Here is a 6,949-nt window from a genome sequence, read left to right as displayed (position 1 = left end):
GGTGGGCAGACTCTGCAGGTGGGAGAAGAACCAAGCCCTTTTCTTTCTTAGCCTGGGGCAGGTGTTCAAGCCCGTATTGCTCTACACCTGAAAATGGTCTGGGGGCTGTTGCGGGGGACACAGTGGGAGTGAAACCAGCCCTTCAGTTTGTGTGGGAGTTGGGTGAGGTGTGTGACTGCTGGCTTTGCCCCACTTCTCTGACAACCTGTATGACTCAGCAGAGGCAGCCATAATGCCCCTAGGTACACAACTCCAGTGACCTGGGAATCTCACCCCCATCCACCACAGCAGCCACAGCAAGACCCATCCAAGAAGAACCTGAGCTCAGACACACCTAGCCCTACTACCACCTGATGGTCCTTCTCTACCCACCCTGGTGGTGGATAATAAAGGGCATATAATTTTGGGAGTTCTAAAACTCTGCCCACCTCCAGTTCCTCCCCATAATAACACAGCGCATACTCTCTAGAAAGCGCAATGTCCTGGCAGGAGGCCAACCAGCACAAAAATATAGCATTAAACCACTGAAGCTAAGAACCCTCAGGGAGTCCATTGAACCCCCTCCCCCCTCCACCAGAAGAGGCACTGGTATCCACAGCTGAGAGACCCATAGACAGTTCACATCACAGGACTCTGTGCAAACAACTCCCAGTACCAGCCCAGAGTCAGGTAGACTTGCTGGGTGGATGGACCCAGAAGAGATGAAACAATGACTGCAGTTTGGCTCGTAGGCAGCCACTTCCATGGAAAAGGAGGGAGAGTCTACATCAAGGGAACACCCTGTGGGACAAAATAATCTGAACAACAGCTTTCAGCCCTAGACCCTCCCTCTGATAGAGCCTACCAGAATGAAACGGAGGAAGAAAACCAACCTGGGTAATATGACAAAACGAGGCTCTTTAGCACCTCCCAAAAAAACCACACTAGTTAACCAGCAATGGGTCCAAACCAAAAAAAAGTCCTGATTTATCTGAAAAAAGAATTCAGGAGGTTAGTTATTAAGCTAATCAGGGAGGGACCAGAGAAAGGCAATGCCCAATGCAAGGAAATCCAAAATATGATACAAGAAGTGAAGGAAGAAATATTCAAGGAAATAGGTAGCTTAAAGAAAAAACCATAAAAAATTCAGGAAACATTGGACACACTTTTAGAAATGTGAAATGCCCTGGAAAAATCTCAGCAATAGAATTGAACAAGTAGAAGAAAGAAATTCAGAGCTTGAAGACAAGGTCTTCGAATTAACCCAATCCAACAAAGACAAAGAAAAACAATAAGATAGTATGAACAAAACCTCCAAGAAGTCTGGGATTATGTTAGGTGACCAAACCTAAGAATAATCAGTGTTCCTGAGGAAGAAGAGAATTCTAAAAGCTTGGAAAACATATTTGGTGTAATAATCAAGGAAAACTTCCCTGGCCTTGTTAGAGACCTAGACATCCAAATAGATGAAGCATAAAGAACACCCAGGAAATTCAACACAAAAAGATCTTCACCTAGTCACGTTGTCATCAGGTTATCCAAAGTTAAGATGAAAAAAAGAATCTTAAGAGCTGTGAGACAACAGCACCAGGTAACCTAAAAAGGAAAACCTATCAGATTAACAGCAGATTTATAAGCAGAAACGTTACAAGCTAGAAGGGATTGGGGCCCTATCTTCAGCCTACATAAACAAAACAATCATCAGCCAAGAACTTTGTATCTAGTGAAACTAAACATCATATATGAAGGAAAGATACAATCTTTTTCAGACAAACAAACACTGAGAGAATTCCCCATTACCAAGCCACCACTACAAGAACTGCTAAAAGGAGCTCTAAATCTTGAAACCAATCTTGGAAACACATTAAAACAAAACATCTTTAAAGCATAAATCACACGGGACCTATAAAACACAACTAAAAGTTAAAAAGAAAAAGCAAACCAAAGTATACAGGTGAAAAGAGCATAATGAATGCAACAGTACCTCACATTTCAATACTAACACTCAATGTAAGTGGCCTAAATGTTCCACTTAAATGATACCAAACTGCAGAATAGATAAGAACTCACCAATCAGCTATCTGCTGCCTCCAGGAGACTCAACTCACATAAACCTAAAGTAAAGGGGTGGAAAAAGGCATGTCGTTCCAACAGACACAAAAAGCATGTAGGGGGTAGCTATTCTTATATTAGACAAAACAAACGTTAAAGCAACGACAGCTAAGAGACAAAGAGGGACACCATATAATGGTAAAAGGCCTTGTCCAACAGGATAATATCACAATTCTAAACATACGTACATCTAACACTGGAGCTCCCAAATTTATAAAACAATTACTAATAGACATATGAGATAGACAGTGATGCAATCATAGTGGAGGACTTCAATACTCCACTGACAGCACTAGACAGGGCATCGAGACAGAATGTCAACAAATAAACAACGGATTTAAACTTATTGGAACAAATGGATTTAACAGATACATACAGAACATTTCAACCAACAACTGCAGAATACACATTCTATTCAACAATGCATGGAACTTTCTCCAAGATAGACCATATGATAGGCCATAAAATGAGCCTCAATAAATTTAAGAAAATTGAAATTATATTAAGCACTCTGTCAGACCACAGTAGAATAAACTGGAAGTAACCCCAAAAGGGACCTTCAAAGCCATGCAAATAAATGGAAATTAAATAGCCTGTTCCTGAATGAGCATTGGATCAAAAGCGAAATCAGGGTGGACATTAAACAATTCTTTAAACTGAACGACAATAATGAAACAACCTATCAAAACCTCTGGGATACAGCAAAGGTGGCGCTAAGAGAAAAGTTCATAGCCATAAATGCCTACATCAAAAAGACTGAAAGAGCACAAACTGACACTCTAAGGTCACATCTCCAGGAACTAGAGAAACAAGAGCAAAACAAACTCAAACCCAGCAGGAAAAAGAAAATAACCAAGATCAGAGCAGAACTGAATGAAACTGAAAAAAATAAAAATAAAAGATAAATGAAACAAAAAGCTGTTTCTTTGAAAAGATAAATAAAATTGATAAACCATTGGCAAAATTAATCCAGAAGAGAGAAAATCCAAATGACCTCACAAAGAAATGAAAAAGGAGATATTAAACTGACATCTCTAAAATACAAAAGATTATTCAAGGCTACTACAAACATCTTTACATGCATAAAGTAGAAAACCTAGAAGAGATGGATAAATTCCTGGAAAAAAATTCAACCCTCCTAGCTTAAATCAGGAAGAATTAGATACCCTGAACAGACCAGTAACAAGCAGGGAGATTGAAATGGTAATAAAAAAATTACCAACAGAAAAAGTCCAGAACCAGACGGATACACAGTAGAATTCTACCAGACATTCAAAGAAGAATTGGTACCAATCCTTTTGACATTATTCCACAAGATAAAAGAGGAGCCATTCCTAATTCATTCTATGAAGCTAGCATCACCCTAACACCAAAACCAGGAAAGGACATAATCAAGAAAGAAAACTACAGACTGATATCCTTGATGAACATAGGTGCTATATTCCTTAACAAAATACTTGCTAACTGAATCCAAGAACATATCCAAAAGATAATCCACCATGATCAAGTGGGTTTCAAACCAGGAATGCTGGGATGCTTTAATATATGCAAGTCAATAAATGTGATATACCACCATAAACAGAATTAAAAACAAAAATCACATGATCATTTCAATAGATGCAGAAAAAAATTGACAAAATCCAGCATCCCTTTATGAATGAAAGTCTCAGCAAAATTGGCATACGAGAGACATACCTTTATGTAATAAAAGCCATCTATGACAAACCCACAGCCAACATAACACTGAATGGGGAAAAGTTGAAAGCATTCCCTCTGAGAACTGGAACAAGATAAGGATGCTAGCCCTCACCCCTCCTCTTCAACATAGTAATGGAAGTCTTATCCAGAGCAATCAGACAATAGAAAGAAATAAAGTGCATCCAAATTGGTAAAGGGGAGGTCAAATTGTCACTGTTTGCTGGCGATATGATTGTTTACCTTGAAAACTCTAAGGACTCCTCCAGAAACCTCCCAGAAGTGATAAAAGAATTCAGCAAAGTTTCTGGATATAAGAGTAATACACACAAATCGGTAGCTTTCTATACACCGGTAGCGACCAAGTGGAGAATTAAATCAATAACTCAACCCCTTTTACAATAGCTGAAAAAAAAATACTTAGGAATATACCTAACCAATGAGTCGAAAGACCAAACAAATGCAAACACATCCCATGCTCATGGATGAGTAGAATCAATACTGTGAAAATGACCATACTGCCCCAGGACAACTGTGGAACATTTTCGTTTGTGTCAGGGATCTGAAATAAATCTCTGTTTTTCTGTAGGCCAAAAGAGATTGGGCCTGCATGTTACAGTTTGGAGATAACTGGAGAACCTGGTGGTCGGAGAGCAGCTGATTACTGCTGTTTAAAGACTGTCTGTGTAACACGAGGGCTCTGATTTTTGCTTTCAACATGGGAGCCCTAAGAAGAGACACAACTTAAAGCAGTTTTAAGATATTTGGTGTATTATCCTTTTACACAAGCCTGCAGCAAGCCTTGTTTACATTCTTCCTTTGGTCTGAGTTATATTCTGGAAAACCTTACGATCACTGCTTCTACTCCATGGTCAGAGTGGGACCATCACCACGGAGCAGAGAGGGGCTCAGTAGGGCACCCATCATCCCATGAAGGTCACTGGCATTGTCCGCAGCTTGACATTGAGACAAAAAGCCTGGAGTGAAATAAACTGAGGGAGACAATTTGAGAGTGATGATTATAGCAAATAGATCAGTGGGGAAATAAAACAATAAATTATATATAAAAAGCATGGGTAATCTCATTCTTCAGCACAATCTGAAAACTTCAGGAGACGTGAATTGCTCATTTCCTCCAAAGCTCTAATACATCCAGAGGTTATTTTCTAGAGTTTCACTTTTGTTTCCCATGTACTTTGTATTTTTGTCAGTTTCATTTATTAGAATTATAATCTGATATTTTTAGACACAATAAACACTATTCATTATTGCATTTTTAAAAAAAGAAAATGACCATACTGCCAAAAGCAATCTACAACTACAAATTCAATGCAATCCCCATCAAAACACCACCATCATTCTTCACAGATTTAGAATAAACAATTATAAAATTTATATGGAACCGAAAAAAGAGCCCACATAGGCAAAGCAAGACTAAGCAAAAAAGAAGAAATCTGGAGGCATCATACTACCTGATTTGAAACTATACTATAAGACCGTAGTCACCAAAACACCAAGGTAATAGCACAAAAATAGGCACATAGACCAATGGAACAGAATAGAGTACCCAGAAATAAAACCAAACACAGCCAACTGAACTTCGACAAAGCAAACAAATAACGTAATGTGGGGAAAGGCCACAATTTTCAACAAATGGTACTGGGATAATTGGCTAGCCACATGTAGGACAATTAAACTGGGTCGTGATCTCTCATCTTATACAAAAATCAACTCAAGATGGCTTAAGGACTTAAACCAAAGACCAGAATCTATAAAAGTTCTAGAAGATAACATTCAGGAAACCCCTCTAGACATTGGCTTAGGAAAAGATTTCATGACCAAGAACCCAAAACAAATGCAATAAAAACAAAGATAAATAGCTGGGACCAAATTAAACTAAAAAGCTTTTGCATGGCAAAAAGAACAGTCAGCAGAGTAAACAGACAACCCACAGCGTGGGAGAAAATCTTCGCAATATATATATCTGAAAAACGACTAATATCCACAATGTACAATGAACTCAAACAAATCAGGAAGAAAAAAAAAAAAAAATTCCATCAAAAAGTGGGCTAAGAACATGAATAGAAAATTCTCTATTTCCTTCAGTTCTGTTCTGATTTTAGTTATTTCTTGCCTTCTGTTGGCTTTTGAATGTGTTTGCTCTTGCTTTTGTAGTTCTTTTAATTGTGATGTTAGGGTGTCAATTTTGGATCTTTCCTGCTTTCTCTTGTGGGCACTTAGTGCTATAAATTTCCCTCTACACACTGCTTTGAATGTGTCCCAGAGATACTGGTAGGTTGTGTCTTTGTTCTCATTGGTTTCAAAGAACATCTTTATTTCTGCCTTCATTTCGTTATGTACCCAGTAGTCATTCAGGAGCAGGTTGTTCCGTTTCCATGTAGTTGAGCAGTTTTGAGTGAGTTTCTTAATCCTGAGTTCTAGTTTGATTGCACTGTGGTCTGAGAGACAGTTTGTTATAATTTCTGTTCTTTTACATTTGCTGAGGAGAGCTTTACTTCCAACTATGTGGTCAATTTTGGAATAGGTGTGGTGTGGTGCTGAAAAATGTATATTCTGTTGATTTGGGGTGGAGAGTTCTGTAGATGTCTATTAGGTCCACTTTGTGCAGAGCTGAGTTCAATTCCTGGGTATCTTTGTTAACTTTCTGTCTAATTGATCTGTCTAATGTTGACAGTGGGGTGTTAAAATCTCCCATTATTATTGTGTGGGAGTATAATTCTCTTTGTAGGTCACTCAGGACTTGCTTGATGAATCTGGGTGTTCCTGCATTGGGTGCATATATATTTAGGATAGTTAGCTCTTCTTGTTGAATTGATCACTTTACCATTATGTAATGGCCTTCTTTCTCTCTTTTGATCTTTGTTGGTTTAAAATCTATTTTATCGGAGACTAGGATTGCAACCCCTGCCTTTTTTTGTTTTCCATTTGCTTGGTAGATCTTCCTCCTTCCCTTTATTTTGAGTCTATGTATGTCTTTGCTGTGAGATGGGTTTCCTGAATACAGCACACTGATGGGTCCTGACTCCTTATCCAGTTTGCCAGTCTGTGTCTTTTAATTGGAGCATTTAGCCCATTTACATTTAAAGTTAATATTGTTATGTGTGAATTTGATCCTGTCATTATGATGTTAGCTGGTTATTTT

The sequence above is a fragment of the Symphalangus syndactylus genome, chromosome X (assembly GCF_028878055.3).
Source record: "Symphalangus syndactylus isolate Jambi chromosome X, NHGRI_mSymSyn1-v2.1_pri, whole genome shotgun sequence".
NCBI classification, from domain to species: Eukaryota; Metazoa; Chordata; class Mammalia; order Primates; family Hylobatidae; genus Symphalangus; species Symphalangus syndactylus.
This window is presented reverse-complemented; position numbering follows the sequence as displayed.